Raw genomic sequence first — 19,577 nt, 5'->3', positions numbered from 1 at the left:
ATATATGATGGCCCCACATGCATTAAGGACAAACCCTAGATTCTCATGACTGATGGATCCTCCACAGTGAGGGCCTTAGGCATCGAATGTATCCTCATTCTCTTAGAAGGAGAACCCTTGAAGTACGCTCTGGTGCTCACCTTCCTAGCCACTAATAACGATACAAAATATGATGCCTTGATCACAGGACTCCTGATCGCGAAAGGGGTCGAAATTACGAATCTCCACGTCAAATGTGACTCCCAGCTTGTGGTACAACAAGTCTTGGGTCAATGCAAAGCCACAAAAACATAGGATGAGTAGGTACGGGAATAAAGCAAAGGCCCTTTTCTCCGGATTCACTAAGGTAGTTGTGGAGCAAGTGCCTCGCGAAAAAATGCAGTAGCAGATTCTCTGAGTAAAGTGACTACTGGGGGCTTAGAAGCGAAGGGGGTCCGCTTCGTGGAGTTACTTAGGACGAATGAAAGCCAGTCCAAGGAAATCGTGATGAATGTAGAAGAGAAGTGCTAGATGACTCCCATAAGAGAATACCTTTACACGGATGTTCTCCCGAGGGACCTTAAGAAGCGAAATGCCTGAAGAAAAGGGAAATTCACCACACCTTACTAAATGGGATACTTTGTAAGTGAGGATACTCAGAGCCCATGCTGCTTTCCCTGTCACCCGCGGATGCAAATTACGTCCTTCGCGAACTCCATGAAGGAATTGCTGGAGCACATCAGGGAGCGAAAACCATTTATGGTAAGGCACTTAAGCAAGGATACTTTGGCCTACCATGAGGGTTGATGCTTAGGAATTAGTCCGAAAGTGCTAAAGTTGGTAGCATAATGCGAAGAGCGTCGAAGGAACTCCACCTGAGCTTACACCAATTCTAGCTACGTGGCCATTCTCAACTTGGAGCATTAACATCGTGGGACCGCTCCCGCCAGCTTCGAGTTGACGAAAATTCATCATTGTGGTTGTAGAATACTTTTTCAAATGTGTTGAAGCTGAAGCGGTGGCCTCTATTTCTGAGAAGGCGATTATCAAGTTCTTCACAATCTTAATCAACCATTTTGGAGTCCCACATGCCTTAATTTCTGACAATGGCACACAATTCGCTAGGAAAGAGTTCGAGAAGTTTTGTAGTGAGCTGCAGATCGAGCAACGATTTGCGTCAGTAGGGCATCCAAAGACCAATGGCTTGTGGAGAGGACTAACCAAACAGTTCGCCATGGGATGCGCACCGGGCTCGCTAAGCTAGGAGGAAGTTGGGCGGACGAGTTATACAATGTACTTTGGTCCTATCAAACCACGCCTAGGGGCAACTTACGAAACCCCTTCCAGCTTAGTTTATGGATCTAAGGCAATTGTACCAACGAAAATTAGACTTCACACCTACAGGGTGTAGGTATATAATAAAGATCTAAACAACGGGATATGAGCTGAGGAGTTAGATAATCTGGAGGGCTTACGACTTGAGGTAATTGACTCTATGGCCCGCGCGAGAAACTCGGTTGCGAAGTACTTCAACAGGAAGATAAAGGCTAGGCAGTTTACGATTGGAGATTGGGCCATGTACGGACCCAAATGAGCTCTTGTCGGGGCTTGCATGCGCTCGACCGAATCGCATGTCTTGGGAGTGTCCACCTTCCCGGGGGTGCATGACGGACACGCATGAGAAAGAGTCGCCACTACCTAGTTACGACCCGAAGGTCGAGGGCCGATGAGTTGCCCGGGTTTAGGGTTAATGGTATACCTAGTTTTGCTAAGGCATTGGTCTGTACGGAACCGGAGAGTCCGAGTTCGGGGTTCACGTTACGTGCTGGCCTATATCCCGCACACCCTTTCGGTACTCTAGCTTGCTAGGTTTGCAATTTTATTTCATTTACCACGTGAATTAGGTTGCCCTCGGCTTACACGTTTTGACACCGAAAATTCTGTGAACTAAACGATGTCGATTGAGAAGCCAAGAGAGAAAAGTAGGCCCGTATGTTGGGGAATCAGTTCACTATCTTGCATTACAGTTCATCAAACTATAAAGGTTGAATTCCTGCGTGAACCAGAACCGCGAGATCTTGGGATTACTCTTGTCTAGGCAAGCATTGGATCGATTCGATTAGTTCGACTCTCGGAGCGTTCGCTCACCGACCGGGATTCTTACAGAATGAATGTACAAAGAAAATTCCTCACAATGCTCTCAAAATAATACAACAAATTACAAATTACAAATTACAAATGGTTGAATCCAAGTCAGTTTGCTTTCGGTTATTATTCCGCTCTGACTCACCGTAAGTTCAGGAAAATACCGAAAACTGAAATTCAACATGTGCTCTCAGTGGATAGGGTGTTGGACCCTATGATCGGTGATTAGGGCATTGGACCCTAAGTGCAATGCGTCCTATGGGTCGAGCTCGACTCGCATGGACAAACAAGAGCAGAAAAGTAACAAACAACATGTGGATTATAGACAAGTTGTTTATCATTACCAAGTTTACGTGAGTTAATATTATTAACCCTGAATGTTTTGGCATGCAAATGTCCTATGCTAAACAAGCAAACGTGTGTAAAGCATTTTGCATTCGGCTTTGTTTCAAGGACCTGACAGACATGGTGTCTGTAGGCAAGTCATTTGTATGTGGATTGCTTTTAAAGTTGTTCTGTATTGTGACACTGTAACTCCACTAAATTCGCCAAACTCGTGTTTTGACTCTAGATTTGGAACCTAGAGTTCCCCTTAACCATTGTCTAACGTTTGGTTAGGTCGAGTGAATGATTAATCAGAATTTTGGCATGTTTTCTGATAGAGATAACTATTCTAATTACCGTAATCTACGATAGAATGACAGAAACTCATCAGTTAGATAAGAAAAAGCTTTGCAGATGAACCTGCATCAGAACATGTAGTCTATTCTTATCCTGATACTGTAGTGCCTCTGTTAAGCTAACCTTAGAGTTGTTGCTAATTTGTGAAATGATGATTTTGCCCTTTACTTGAAATTGTTTTTAGAAAAACAAAACATCGCAGTGCGGGCCACCTCGGCCTGTAGCTGGTGTCGACCAATTCCCTGGATCTTTCAAGGTTAAGCAAGAACCCCGAAAAAGCCAAAGAACCAATCGATCTGCCCGTAAGTGATCTAGAAGAATCTTCGGTATCCTGAACTGAGTCAAACAAATCATGAATTGATCCACTGGATGAAGTCTCAATACCCAAAAAGCTTAATTTAATGAAAACAATTCACGACACAACGACCAAGATGGGTCTAGGACGGTCGAGGATAATTAGGTCAAAATGACCAAAATACCATCGGAATCCAAATGGCCCCGAAAGAGTCACCGATACGTGAATCCATGCATTTTGTTTGGAAAATGACATTCTAAAAGGAATTTTAACACGGGATTTGCGATGAAATTTAATTGCGATTGCACAAAATCCGAGAAATGGATTTCATCGAGGTAAAGAGGTCGTTCTTAAACCAAATGTGGTCAAAGAACTCTCGGCTCTTTCTTCTTGAGGATGGCCGTGAACTCCTTTGACCCGTGACTGCATGGATGCGGAAAAAATATAAAAACTCGGGAAACGACTTAAATCGGGGCAAGGAATCCACTCTTGACCCGAAAAGGTCAAGTAAACCCTCGGTTACCTTTCCAAGAGGTTAACTCGAGAGGTTTCTTGGCTTTTTAGGGTCGGGATGGTTTCCTCGACTACGATTTAAACATTTCCCGACATGTTAACACGTTATAAGATGATAAACATGCATGATATAACAGGGAAAATGCATAGAAATGGAGTTTTTGCAAGTAATCATGCTTGATTAAAGTGCGCTTGGTTTCAGAGTTAAAGTAACTTTGATTTTGATTTTGATTTTGATTTTGATTGTGGAAAAGGACAAATGAGATGGTATTATAAATTTGACTTGGAAAATGTGTGTTTTTGTTGTGTAGTGGGTAGAGTTAAAATCAAAATCATGATTCTAAAATCAAACTTCGAAACCAAACGGGCCCTAAAAGTCTTAGGGTGCGTTTGGATTCAGAGTTAAAGTAACTTTGATTTTGATTTTAATTTTGATTGTGGAAAATGACAAATGAGATGTGATTATAAATTTGACTTGGGAAACGTGTGTTTTTGTTGTGTAGTGTATTGAGTTAAAGTTAAAGTTAAAGTTAAAATTTTTGACTTTGGAAATGTGTGTTTTTGTTGTGTAGTGTGTTGAGTTAAAGTTAAAGTTAAAGTTAAAATTTTTTGTTCCTGAATCCAAACAGGGCACTCCTCTAAGTCGGGAATGGTTATACCTAGTCCCGAGATGCGGGATGGGACTGTAAAAGTCGGATTGGACCGTTGGTGGGTCGGGTTTGGGCTGTTTTTGCTTGAACAGACTCCAATGGAAGCAACAGACCCGACTGGGGCGCTGGACAAACCCGATTGGCACCCGGGAAAGAAAAAGCTGGTTCGGGTCGTTTCGACTGTTTTTCTGGCCGATTCACTGCGGTTCTGGGTAGCCAAGGGACTCAGTGGTGGTCGTTTGGTTGCAGTGGTCTTGGTTTGACCCTTATAGCCCTACAAAGATTAAGCAAAACAAAGTACGCCTAGAAACAGACTTGACTGGGCAAGTCTCGGATCGAACGTCATCACGGTGGATCCCGATGGAATTTTGCTGTAAGGTCGGTGGCTCTCGACTCCTTAGAGACCCTCGGAGGTGATTGTGGTGTTCGTTTGAAGAAAAGAGTCTCGGGTTGACCCGATCTGCTAGGAAAACTACAAGTGAGCCAAAACCAACTGGTTTTTCCGAGATCTCTCGACTCCTAGACACCGTTAGGTCATGTAGGGAGGTGGTATTTCGGCTCCAAGTGACCCGAAAGGGTGGGAAACCCGGGTAGGAAATTTTGACCCGAGAAGGACCAAACAAGGATTCGGTTCTGTGGTGGGCTATTCCTATGGCTTAGAGGTTTCAAACTTAAAATCTAACTTCGAAAATGGATTGAGGGGGTCGAAAACATGTGAGATATGAAGTTTGGTCAAGTTTGAATTTGAACCGGGATGGTGATCACCATGATTCCGACTTAAGTTCTTGAGGGTTTTGCTTGGTTTTCTCTTTGCTGAATGCTTGTTAGATTGCTGCGGTTTGCTTGAGGGTTTTGAGAGCTTTTGAAGAGTGAGAAATGCTAGAGAGATGTCATGGAGGATGTTGTGATTAGCTTAATGACATAAATGTAATATATAGGCAAAGCTTAAGTGCAATTAAGTGAAGAAAAGTGTAATTGGCCTCTTGGATTAGGCTTGGGCGGTTAGCTTAGGGAAATATCAAGCTCAATCGTCATCCATTGCATTAATGGAGAAGAGACAGGAGCATTGATGAAGATGGAGTGTTGAAATGGAATTGTAGGCTTGATATTTCCATGGAAGAGGAGGCAAGTTGCATGGAGGAAGAAGCCGAGGAGGAAGGGTGGCAAAGGAGGGTTACGGCTGCCCTAGGGCAGGCCGTGGGTCCTGCAGGCCTTGAGGGAAGTTAGGGACGAAGTTCGAGTCTCGATTGATCGCGTGTATGAGGTTCGTGGCTAAAACGAACGTCGAATTGACAATGTGTGCAAGAAAACGGTTCAAACGAGCCCAAGATTGCCCATTTTGCCTAAAAGAATGCTCGTGTGGTTTTTAGGCTCGGAAGCCGATTTTGCTCATTTCAGGTTATCAGAGCAAAGTTAACCGTTTCTGAATGCGCATCTCATGTCTGCAATCCGCGTTGGTCATTTTGACGTGCATTGTTAATCAAACCAAATAATTGACCAATAAGCCGGTATTGCCAATGTGAAACCGGAGACGTCCTAGGGGTCCGAAGCCGGATTTCTCAGAATGCTTTCTGAGTTGCTTGGGCGAGCCGGAGATCGCTGCAATCTCTCTTCGTTGAGAACCGACCTCGAAGGATTGAAAAACTACATCTGAAACCCTAAAACACTATTCAGAGGGCCTAGATGGATTGTGGAATTCCGTATGAGGATTTCACATTGAGCCTTGGGATGGGTAGCACTGTGTTGGCCAATCATCTAATGTCAAGTTTCCGTGAAAAGGCCATCCGGTTATGAATTTTTGTTGAAAACGACCTTTTTTGCTCTTCGGAGGTCATTCGGGAAACTAAAAGGGATTCTGCAGTCTGATTTGCTTAATTGTGTCTGTCCGCTGTAGTTTTTGGGGCAATGCATGGCTAGCTTCGTTTGCCGATGTTTCGTCAGACCATTCTCCGATTATGCATTTCTGATGAAAGGTACGCTTGTTTTGCCTCTTGGGAGTCATTCAAGGATGTGACTGTATCTGACATCGGGCATTAACTTTTCTTGGATGAACTGGCATTTTTGGATTTCCACTGAAAAGTTGTATGTATTTAGAAAATTGCTCTGTATATAGCAGATGATCTGCGAAATGTGTTTGAAGACACTTTTCATTTGTTTGGCACCGTAAGGGATTTTTGGAGTCCAATATTGACTATCTTCTGATGGTCGAGTGAATCAGTAGAAAATAGCGATGTTGGTGTTATATTCTGAAAACACCGATTTGGATGTTGTCTAGGCTCCCTATTTGCTCTGTATGTCGCTGGATGATTTTGTAAGTTCTTTTGTCATGTGCTTGAATGATCTGCCTGTCTCTGTTGACTTGAGAATTTATAGCAATTTGCTGCTCTGTCGACCTTCTTCCGTATTAGTGCTCAAGTCATAGCCTGAATTGCTGTTGATAGACATTGCCTGAATTGGTGAGCCAAAATGGGGTGCTGACAGCTTGCCCCTCTTTAACTGCGTGCTCGAGTAGAGGATGCAGCCAAAGACTTTCAGAAGCACCCTAGTTTAATAGTAATGATCAATTTGGTATCTCGAATGCCCGTCCTCTCCTCCCTTGCTTTGGATATATAGGAGAATATTGTAAAGAAAAGTGCTCAGTTGATCGAAAATGCCTTGTTTAATTGGAAATGCGGTGTTTAATGAAAGGGCGATGTTTAATGAAAGTGCAGTGCTTTGCTTAAAGAAAAGGTGCGTGTGTTTAATCGGAAATGCGGTGTTTAATTAAAAGTGCGCTGCATTGTTTAAAGAAGAGTGCGATGTTCTGTTTAATTGAAAGTGCGGTGCCTTGTTTAAATAAAAGTGTGGAGTTTAATGGAAAAAGTGCGATGCATTGTTTAAAGAAAAATGCATTGTTTAATTGAAAATGCGGTGTTTAATGAAAGGGCGATGTTTAACAGAAAAGTGCGATGCTTAATGAAAATGCATTGACTAATTGAAAGTGCATTTGCAAGAGGCATGGGCGCCTGCCCGGCGAGTTGCATGATGCACGGGCGCTTGCCCGGCAGATTTGCAATATGCACGGGGCATTGCCCTGTGGATTGCATCGTGCATGGGCGCTTGCCCGGCGAGTTTGCAATATGCACGGGGCATTGCCCTGTGGATTGCATCGTGCACGGACGCATTGCCCGCGGTTTGCATTGCTTGAAGAAAGATGCATTGCATTGCATAATAAAAACTGCTTTGTTTAATGAAAAGTGCATTGCTTAATGAAAAAGTGCGATGTTTAATTGAAAGTGCACTGCATTGGTTAATTGGAAAGTGCGATGCTTAATGAATGTTTAAAGAAAAGTGCATTGCATGGCTTAATTGAAAAGTGCGATGCTTAATGAAAAGTGTGAAATGTGGAAGGAATAATTGTGATTCGCTCAGCATTGAGCATGTCTGTGTTGCAAATGATGCTGTGATAGAATGCTTCGTTGCTTGTCATCTGATTGTGATGCAACTGAGTGCATGGAATACTATCCTATAGATTTTTCCTCATATTAAGGCTGTAGTTCTTGGCATAAGGCAGATGTGCATTCGTTAGAGGAAGACACCTTTCGGGGTTGTACGGACCCGAATGTGCTCTCGTCTGGGCCCGCATGCACGCGACCGAATCGCGCGGCTTGAGAGTTTCCACCTTCCCGGGGGACACGTGACGGACACGCGTGTGAAGGAGTCACCACTACCTGTTTATGACCCGAAGGTCGAGGGCCGATGAGTTGCCCGGGTCTAGGGGTAATGGTACACCTAGTTTTGCCAAGGCATTGGTCTTTGCAGAACCGGAGAGTCCGAGTTTGGGGGTTCACATTACGTGCGGGCCTATATCTCGCACTCTCTTTCGGTACTCTAGCTTGCTAGGCTTGCATTTTTATTTCATTTACCGTGTGAATTAGGTTGCGCTCAGCTTACGCGTTTTGACACCTAAAATTTGATGAACTAAACAATGTCGGTTGAGAAACCGAGAGAGAAGTAGGCTCGTATGTCGGGGAATCGATTCAATATCTTGCATTACAGTTCATCAAACCATGAAGGTTGAATTCCTGCGTGAACCGGAACCGCGAGATCTTGGAATTACTCTAGTCTGGACAAGCATTGGACCGATTCGATTAGTTCAACTCTCGGACCATCCGCTCACTAACCGGGATTCTTACATAATGAATGTACAAAGTAAAATCCTTACAATGCTCTCAAAAACAATAAATACAAATTACAAATAATTGAATCCCAGTAAATTCGCATTCGGTTATTATTCCGCTCCGACTCACTATGAGTTAGGAAAAAACCGAAAACTGAAATTCAAACGCCCTCTCAGTGAATGGGGCGTTAGACCCCGTGACTGATGGTTAGGGTGTTGAACCCTAAGTGTAAAGCATCCTATGGGTCAGGCTCGACTCGTATGGACAAACAATAGTAGAAAAGTAACAAACAACATGCAGATTACAGACAATGTGTTTGTTATTGCCAAATGTACGTGAACTAACAAATTATTAACCCTGAATGTTTTGGCATGCAAATGTCGTATGCTAAGCAAACAAACGTGTGTAAAGCATTTTGCATTCGGCTTTATTTCAAGGACCTGACAAACATGGTGTCTGTAGTCAGGTCCTTTGTGTATGGATTGCTTTTAAAGTTATTCTGTATTGTGACACTAAAATTTCACTAAATTCGCCAAACTCGTGTTTTGACTCTAGATTTAGAACCTTGAGTTTCCCTAACCATTGTCTAATGTTTGGTTAGGTCGAGTGAATGATTAATCAGGATTTTGCATGTTTTGTGACAGAGAAAACTATTCTAGTTACCCGAGTCTACGAAAAGGCTTTGCAGATGAACCAGCACCTGAACATGTAGCCTATTCTTATCATGATACCGTAGTGTTTTTGTCAAGCTAACCCTAGGGGTGTCGTTAAATTATGAAAAGACGATTTTACCCTTTTATTTGAAAGAGATTTGCCTGGAAGTGATCTAGAAAGATCTTCTGTATCCTGACCTGAGTTACCTAAAAATAGGTAAAAACTCAAGTTGAGACAAACAATCCCTTTCTTGACATACGTGCTGCATTGGACTGCGCGTTTTGGGATTTTTGGAATTGCGAGTTTTGAAATGGGCATTAAGGTCATTTGACAACTTATCGACGCAAGTTATCAATTAATGACCAATTCATGCAAGATTTATCAGTGCCAAGTGGGTTTAATCATATGAGTGTCTTGATTAACCCGTTTGTGAATTTATTGCTTGTAAATTATTGCCGAATGCAATAAATGTGCGGGTTATAAACAATCAGACATATCATGAATTGATCCACCGAATGGAGTCTGAATACCCAAAAAAGCTTAATTTAATGAAAACGATTCATGACACGGCGACCTAGACGGGTCCAGGGAGGTCGAGGATAATTTGGTCAAAATGACCAAAATACCCTCAGAACCCAAAATGGCCCTGAAAGAGTCATTGATACTTGAATCCATGCATTTTGTTTGGAAAACAACATTCTAAAAGGGATTTTAACTTGGGATTTGCGATGATATTGAAATTGCAATTGCACAAAATCTGAGAAATGGATTTCATTGAGGTAAATAAACCATTCTTGACCAGAATAAGGTCAAAGAACTCTCGGCTCTTTCCTCTTGAGGATAGCCGTGAGCTCCCTTGACCCGTTTCGGGTTTCAAGCGGTTTCTTTAACCCGATTTCAATAATTTCTCGCATGCTCAAACATTGAACACGATAAATGATACGTATTTAACAAAGCCGGTATCGCCATGATTTGGAAAACGCATTTTAACATTCAAACATGCACAAATAAGTTATTTATGGAATCGATAAAATGATACCAGCTTCAAGGATGTCGGAAAAACATAAAAGCTCGGGAAACGACTTAAATCGGGGCAAGGAGGCTGGTTTAATTCCGGAAAAACCAAGGAAAAGCTCACGTTACCTTTCTCAAGGAAAAATCGGGAGTTTCTTTGGTGATTCCGGCCTTAAATGGTCTCCCCGACTTCGATTTAAACATTTTCCGACATGTTAACACGTAATATGATGATAAACGTGTATGATATATTATGGAAATTGCATAAAAATGAAATCTTGTAAGTAAATCATGCTTAAATATGTCTTATAACTCCATAAACACAACAAAAATGTAAAAGTCCTAGCTCCTCTAAGTCGGGAATGGTTATACCTAGTCTCGGAATGCGGGATGGGACTGTTAGAAGTCGGGTTAGACCATTGGTGGGTTGGGTTTGGGCTGTTTTTCGTTGAACATACCCCGAATAGAGTCAACAGACTCGACTGGGGTGCTGGATAGATCCGACTGGCACTCAGGAAAGAACAAGCCGGTACGGGTCGATTCGACCAGTTTTCTGGATGGTTCACCATGGTTCTGGATAGCCAAGGGACCCTCCTAGGTGGTGGTGGTGGTCATTTGGTTGCAGAGTTGTCGAGTTGACCTGTATAGCCCTACAAAGATCACGAAAAACAAAGCACTTCCAGGAACAGACTAGACTGGGCAGTTCTCGGGTCGGACGTCACCACGGTGGCTCCCGATGGAATTTTGCTACAAGGTTAGTGGCTCCCGACTCTTAAGAGAGCCCTGGAGGTGACTGTGGTGTTCGTTCAAGGAAAAGAGTCTCGGGTCGTCCCGATCTGCAAGGAAAACGCAAAGACAATCAGAAAATCCGACCCGACTGGTTAGTCAGGCTGTTTTTTCTTGCTGGGTCAAACCAGCGGGTTTTTCCGGGATTTCTGAACTCCTAGACACTCTTAGGTTGTGTGTTGAGGTGTTTGATGGGTTTTGGCAGCTCAAACTGACACGAAAAGGTGAGAAACGCGGGTTGGAAGTTTTGACCCGATTGGATTAAAAACTGAGTTCGGTTTTGTACTGAGCTGATTCTATGGCTTAGAGGCTTCAAACTTAAAGTCTAATTTCAAAAATGGATTGAGGGGGTCGAAAACATGTGGGATATGAAATTTGGTCAAGTTTAGATTTAAGCCGGGATGGTTATCACCTTGATTCCAACTTAAGTTCTTGAGGGTTTTGCTTGGTTTTTTGGTGCTGAATGCTTGCTATGATTTTCTGAGGTTGAGAACATTTTTTTGAGCGAGAAATGCTAGACAGATGATGCTTGGAGGTGTGTGATTAACTTAATGACCCTGGGGCAATATATAGGCAAAGTGTGATTAAGGGAAGAAAAGTGCGATTAAGGGTAAGGATTAGGGGGATCCGAATTTGCTAATAGAGATGAGGATGAATCTCCTCCATGCATTCTTCATGAAGATGAGCCAAAATGCATTAATGTCATGGAGTGTTATCTTGAATGATGGCTTGATATTTTCATGCAAGTCAAGTGCAAGTTGGATTGCCACTTGCAAATTTCGGCTAGCCTTGTCAAGAGGAGGGGGAAGAAGATGTCGTGGGTCTCACAGGGGTTGGAGGTAAGTCGGGAAAGTTCGAGTCTCGATTGGTCGCATGTTCGAAGCTCGTGACTCAAATGAGCGTCGAATTGTCAATATGCGCGTAAAAACGGTTCAAACGAGCCCAAGAATGCCCATTTTGCATAAGAAAATGTTCGTGTTGTTTTGAGGCTCGAATGCCGGTTTTGCTCGTTTTAGACGATCAGAGAAAAGTTAGCCGTTTCTAAGAGCGCATCTCGTATCGGCATTTCGCATTGGTCATTTTGACATGCATTGTCAATCAGACTGAATAATTGACCAATAAACTGGTATTGCAAATGTGAAGCTGGAGACGTCCTAGGAGTCCGAAGTTGAATTTCTCAGATTGCTTTCTCAGTTGCTTGGATGATTGAGAGATCGCTGCGATCTCTGTTCATTGAGAATAGACCTTGAAGGACCGTCAATGTGCATTTGGAATCATTCTAGAACCATTGTGACGCTTAGATGACTTATGCAGTTTAATTTGAGAATTTCACACTGAGCCTTGGGATGGCTAGCACTGTGTAGGGCAGTCGTCCGGTGTCAAGTTTCTGCCAAAAAAACCTCCAGTTATGCATTTCCATTAAAAACGGCATTTTCTACTCTTCGGAGGTTACTCGAGAAACTGATAGGGATATTACAATCTGATTTGACCATTTGTGTATATCCGTTGCAGTTTTCAGGGCAATGCATGGCTAACTTTGTTTGCCGATGTTTCGTTAGACAAGTCTCCGATTACGCATTTTCACTGAAAGGTATGCTTCTTCTGTCACTCAGGAGATATTTGAGGAGTATGTGTGACTTCTGAGAAGCAATCTAAAGCGATGCTCATGATCTGTAGAATTGCGGGATATGATTGTGTTTGACATTGGGCATTAACTTTCCTTTGATATTTGTCAAAAAAAAACTTTTCTTTGATGAGCTGGCGTTTTTGGACTTCCACTTAAAAGTTGTCTGTATTCGGAAAATTTATTTGTATATAGCAAATGATCCGTGAAATGTGTTTGGAGACACTTTTCATCTGTTTGGCATCATAAGGGATTTTTGAAGCCCAATATTGACTATCTTCTGATGGTTGAGTGAACCAGCGAAAAATAGCGATGTTTGTGTTGTATTATGAAATCGCCGGTTTTAGATTCTGTTTGGGCTCTCTGGTTGCTCTGTTAGTTCTTGATGACCAAGGAAGTTCTTCTATTGTGCGTCTGGGTCATCTACCTGTCCCTGCTGACTTGAGGATGAATGAAAACTCGCTGCTCTGTCGAGCCTTCTTCTATATCGATGTTAAAGTCGTGAGATGAATCGCTGCTGATGTTGTTATTTGAACTAGTGGGCCAAAATGGGGTGCTAACAGGGGTTTACATCCTCATACCTGCACATCGAACCATAGGAGCTAACAATAGTTGACAGTCCTACCGTACAACCGCAATGAAGATGTGCAAAGAGGTCTGAGTAATAATGCTTCGGGGATTTGAACTTGATGACCATTTGAAGGGTTGACCGTGTCCCACAAGACTCTAACTTGAGAGAAAAGCTTTTTGCAGAACAGGCATGACTCGTGGAATTTGCATAAAGGTAAAGGGAGGGATCTTTGGGATCCTCCAGATCAAGGATACAACGATTCAACCACATATCGAAAGGTGTCTTGTGCTCGGAGAGTCAAGGATAGTTTGCTTGCGTCAAAGACTACAAAACCACTACTCGTTGTTGCTTCACACTGAGTGTAGCTGTTCTTTCATGGTCGAGCTACCAAAGGTCCCCTAATCTTTGCCTAGGCTGCAAGACGCATGATGACCTAGTTGGGTATTTTATTTGACTTTTTCCTCATTTAGAGCTCACATTTTGCTACGACCGCCCTAGTTGGGTCTGATCACACCTCTCGGTTCCTCTAAATTTTGCCTAGACTGCCATTTGCGGGTTTTCAGCCTAGCGAGGATTTTGCTTCATGCTCTCCTTTTGCCACGGTTCCCCTTTGCAGGATTTTAAGCCATGCCCCTCCTTCCCTAATTTTTGCCTAGGCCGCCTCGAAGAGGTTTTCAACCTAGCGGGAAATTCATTCTTTTTCTCTCAAGAAATTTTTGAGATGAGAAAGACCAGAAGAAGAAGATTGTACATATTTACAGAATTGCAGGTAAAAGGAACTGCGCGTGCAGGGAAAGACAATGAAGTACACGTGCATCGAAAAGCAGCAGAATGACGGAAGACTATCAAGGATAGTACTTCTTGAGGGCATCAACATTGACTGGAAGGGCATTTTCATTCCCGTCTATATCGTTAAGGATGATTGCTCCTCCATCGAAGACTTCTTTCACAATGAAAGGTCTGTCATATTTGTATACGAATTTGCCCTTGGAATCTTGGGCAATGTGCAAGACTTTCTGTAGGAAGAGGTCGCCAGGGCTGAACTTGCGGGGATGAAATTTCTTGTTAAATGCTTGGGCCATTCTCTGCTATTAGCATTGACCATGGCAAAGCGCTGTGAGCCGCTTCTCATCAATGAGATTAAGCTGTTCGTAGCGTAACTTTGCCCATTCAGCTTCCTTAAGCTTGGACTTGGCAAGAACCCTCATGGAGGGAATCTCCACTTCAACTGGAAGAACTGCTTCCATGCCGTAGACCAAGGAGTACGGGGTTGCCCCGGTAGACAAGCGGATAGAGGTCCGATACGCCAGAGCGGAACGGGAGCATCTCGTGCCAGTCCTTGTAATTCACCATCATTTTTTTGATGATTTTCTTTATGTTTTTGTTTGCAGCCTCTATTGCACCATTCATTTGAGGACGATACGGAAAGGAGTTACGATGCTGGATTGTTCAAGTTCTTGGCATTGTTTGTGATGAGAGTCGCGGGGACCCCGTACCACGCAATGATATCGCGTTTGAGGAAGCATGCCACAGCCTTTGCAGTAACCAATGTAAGGGTGATAGCTTCGATCCACTTAGTGAAGTAATTGATAGCTACTAGTATGAACAGGTGTTCATTGAATGCTTTGGGATTGATAGGACCAATCACGTCCATGCCCCACATTAAAAAATGCCATGGAGCTGCCATTGGATGCAGCTCATTAGGTGGTGCTCTGATTTGGTTCGCGTAGACTTGGCATAAGTGACAATGCCTAACATGCTTGACGCAGTCAATCTTTATGGTAGACCAAATTAACCCAATCTCATGATTTTCTTTGTAAGCATAAGCCCATTCATGTGAGGTCTGCAATTCCCTTCATGCACTTCTTCCATGAGGCATTGTGCCTCACTTTTGTCGACACATCGGAGTAGTGTGGCGTCGAATGAACGGTGGTAGAAAGTCTCGCCACTCAGGAAAAAGTGTGTTGCAATGCGTCGGAGAGTCCTCCGGTCATGACGATCAATGAATGTAGGGAATTGACCAGTTTGCAGTAAATGTTTGATGTCTGCATACCAAGGCTTACCATTGATAGCCTCGATCATGTCATAGTGGGCAGGGCCCTTAGCAATCTCAAACTCGAGGGGTTCGATGAGATTCTCCTTCGTATTGCTTACCATGGATGCGAGCGTTGCAAGTGCATCGGCAAATTAGTTCAGCGTTGCGTGGAGTGTACGTAAACGAGATATTCTTGAAGTTCTTTGTCAACTCTTCGAGGTACTCGTGATACGGCACCAAGTTCGGATCCTTCGTCTTCCATTGTTTAAGCGTCTGAAAGATTGTGAGCATGGAATAGCCAAACACTTCTAGCTCCTTGACTTTGAGGTTGACTGCCGCCTGCAAGCTGAGGAGACACGCTTCGTATTCGGCTATGTTGTTGTGCAGGGGAAATCAATTTTCGCTGCAACAGGGAAATAACACCCATCAGGGGATATTAGCACTGTGCCGATACTAGACCCGGTGGAATTAATTGCGTCGTCAAAGTACACCTTCCACCCAGGACTCTCCTCCTCATCGCTCACTTGGAAGATCCCTTCGTCTGGAAAGTCAGAGTTGATCGGTGTGTCGTCATCGATCGGGAACTCTACTAGATGGTCTGCTATTGCTTGGCCCTTCACTGATGTGCACGACACATACCTGGTGTCGTACTCCGTCAGTTGACAATGCCATTTTGCTATGTTCCTCATGGAGGACGGACTGTCGCGCAGATACTTCAGGGGATCCATCTTTGACAGTAAGCGAATGGTATGGTAGATAGTGTATTGCCGGAGCCTTTGCATGACCCACACTAGTGTGTAACACATTTTCTCTATTTTAGGGTAATTGAACTCCCCTTCAGTGAACTTCTTGCTTAAATAATAAATTGCTCACTTTGCATGTGTGGAATCGTCCTTTTGCCCTAACATGCATCCGATGGATTGTCAGTGTACTGTTAGGTACAAAATGAGATGACGATCCGGTGAAGGTGGGACTAACACTGGCGGCTGAACTAGATATGACTTGACTGTATCAAAAGCTTTCTGACACTCGTCATCCCATTCGACCCCTGCATTTTTTAGAAGCAGGCAGAAGAGCGGTTGGTATTTGTCTGTCAGATTTGCAATGAAATGCGCGATGTAATTCAGTCGTCCTAGGAAGCTTATTACTTCACGCACTGTCGATGGAGGGGGCAGTTCTATGATCGCCTTGACTTTGTTGAGGTCAACCTCGATGCCCTTTTCGCTGACTACAAACCCTAACAATTTCCTTGACTTGATACCGAAGGTGCACTTTGCAGGGTTAAGTCAGAGCTTGTACTTCTTGAGGCGCTTAAAGAGTCACTTGAGATTGACTAGGTGATCTTCCCCTTCCTTGGACTTGGCAATCATGTCATCGACGTAGACCTCTATCTCTTTATGCATCGAGTCATGAAAGAGTGTGACCATCGCCCGCTGATAGGTTGCCCCGGCATTTTTGAGACCGAAATGCATGACCTTATAGCAGAATGTACCCCACATTGTGATGAACGTTGTTTTGACTTTATCCTCCTCAGCTATCTGAATCTGATTGTATCCAGAAAAGTCGTCCATGAAGGAGAATTGTATATGACGTGCAGTCGTCAATATGGGCAGCGGGAAGTTTCCTTAGGGCTGGCCCTATTAAGGTCTCGATAGTCGATGCAGACTCTGACTTTCCCGTTCTTCTTTTCCACTGGCACAATGTTCGCTACTCATTCGGAGTAGTTACACACCTCTAGGAATCCCATGTCTATCTGTTTGATGACCACTTCCTTAATGCGAAGGAGAAGGTCGGCTCGTTGTAGCCGTAGGTGTTGATGTTTGGGCGGGAACTTTTCGGTATCGAGTGGGATTAAGTTCTTCACGATCGAGGGGTCTAAACCTGGCATATCAGCATATGACCAAGCAAAGACCTCCTAATACTCCGTCAAGAAATCGATCATTCGGGCCTTCTGTGCAAGGTTAAGGCCCGTCCCGATCCATAGGGTGCATTGTTCTTCTGCAGTGCCTATGTTGATCTCTTCGGTTGGCTCGACTGAGGTGAGTTGGTGATTTTCGAGGCGATGCAAACTCTCCTCTATCTCGGGCACGCGACCGTCCTCGTCAAGTCTTTTCCCGAAGTATATGGGTAGGGACTTTCCGAGGTGTGTTTAAGATGAATTCGAATTGTTGCATCCATGATTTGGATTCGATTGGAGCCTAGAAATGAAAGCGAATTGTTTTAGAAATTAAAATGCTGGAAGTGAGTGCGAGAGAGAAAATTTAGACGCATAGATTCAAAAAGCATGCAGGGATTTTATTAACAAGCCATAACAAAATCTCTCTTCCGTCATGCAGCTTATGGCGTCACCGACATACGAGTAGCATTATATACAAAGACCATCTTACACATCGGCAACCATGGTCGAGTAGCGTGGGACTAAAGTCCAGTTGGAAAGCTCCTCATCCTCCCGTGCAGGGTGGATATGAACCCTGGAAGATGTCTCCTCAGTGACGGCATATATGGCTGGCAAAGCCAAGAGCGCTTCAACTATATCCGAAGAGGAGTCATCTGATTCAGTAGATGGGTTATCAGAGGTGCCTCCAATGATTTGCGGCGATGCGGGGAAAAACTACGAGAGCGGTGGAACTGAAATGCCCCTGGAAAGCTTCCCGTAGTGTGCAGCAAGATGGTGGAGATGCTTTCCATGACGAGCTTGCACAATCTCATGACAGGAAGGGCGAAAACCAAGTCCCCTCCTATTGCGGTATTCTTCCATTTCGATCGGTCGGAGGATTCCCTGCGCGCATGCGCCGAGTCCCGTTCCTGGAATGTAGTCGTTCTTCAGTAAAACCTTCCTAATCATGCGATCAGCCCAGGATGGACCGACTTCTCCGTAGTCTTGGATCACTAAGATTGTGTCGAAGGAGAGAAATGGGAGGTTCTGATATTTCCTAATGCTGATGTAAGGGGCTGTCATCTCCTTGTAGATCGCATAATCTTCTTCGCCGTTGACAGTGATGAGCTTGCCTTCAACGAAGAACTTTAGCTTTTGGTGCAGCGATGAAGGAATGGCGCCGACTGCGTGAATCCATGGCCTCTCGAGCAAGAGGCTGAAAGCATTAGGTATCTCGAGGATCTGGAAAATGACAGAGAATGAGTAGGGACCCACGTCTATCAAGAGGTCGATTTCTCCATTCACTTCCCTCCTAGAGCCGTCGAAAACTCGGACAGTGGTCTTGCTTGCACGGATATGGCTCATGTCCACGTTCATCTGTTTCAACGTGGAAACGGGGCAAACATTGAGAGTAGAGCCGTTGTTGATCATGACCCGATCGACAACGTGATTGTTACACTTGCAAATAATATGCAATGCCCGCAAGTGTCCCTGACCTTCAGATGGAAGTTCATCCTCGGCAAAGGAGATCTGATTCGAGAAGATGGAGTTCACAGTTTTCTCTATCCTGTCTGGTGTAGTCTCCTTCGGGACTTGTGCAGCCGTGAGAACCTTCAGCAGAGCATCCCGATGTGGCTCAGAGCTCAGAAGTGAAGCAAGGAGTGAGATGTGGGCTGATGACTTGCCCATCTACTCAACAACCTTATACTCACTTGCTTTGATCACTTTCATGAAGACTTTGGCTTCTTGTTCAGTGACTTTCTTCACAGGAAGTGGTGTGGCTTCTGGAACGACTGGAAATGCAGCAGCAGGAGCTTTCCCTTTGTCTGCAGGCTCTAGACCTTGATAAACCCGCCCTGAGTGCGTGATGCCCATCGCGCTCTTTTCTTGCTCCATATTGGCAACATTGCCCCTGTAATTCCAAGGAACTCGGCGGTCCTGATATGGTTCCTTTGCAGGAACCTCGATGACAAACGGGGCGGATGCAATTGCAATTTCCGTCGGAGCATGTTGATGATGAACGGAATCGGAGTTTCCCGGACATTGTCTTCATCTCCAATAGCAGCTATGCTAATCATGTTGATGGAAGGTCCTGAACTTGATCCATGATCGGGGAGAGGGTTTGTGCGCACATTCAGCGGCTTCACCACATTGAAAGAGATCTCCTTCGCATTGATCATCTCCTAAATTTTATCCCAAAATCTCCATCAATTATCCAAGGTGTGACCAGGAGCACCCTGATGAAACTCACAGTGCAGATTTTGATTATGCACCGTAGGATCAAAGTTGGGACTGGACGTCTCTGTTATGATCTTATTGCCTGCAAGGAGTAGCCGGAATATGTTGGAGGGAGGAATTGGTAGAGGTGTGTACTACTTGCGTTGGCGTGGTTGAGCAGCACCACCCTATTGAGCTTGTGGAGCTGGGGCCTGTTGAGCTGGCAGAGGAGATCTCGAAGCCGAGGCCCTGCTTTGCTAGACTTGAGTAGGGGTATACTGTTGCGGAGGTGGCAGATGAATAACGATTGGTGGGGCCGGAGGGTAGGCTTGTTGCACTTGGTAGGGCTGCATATAATGCATGGGATGTGCATATGC

This window comes from Punica granatum, chromosome 1 (genome assembly GCF_007655135.1).
Source record: "Punica granatum isolate Tunisia-2019 chromosome 1, ASM765513v2, whole genome shotgun sequence".
Classification (NCBI taxonomy): domain Eukaryota; kingdom Viridiplantae; phylum Streptophyta; class Magnoliopsida; order Myrtales; family Lythraceae; genus Punica; species Punica granatum.
Note: the sequence above shows the minus strand (reverse complement) of the source record.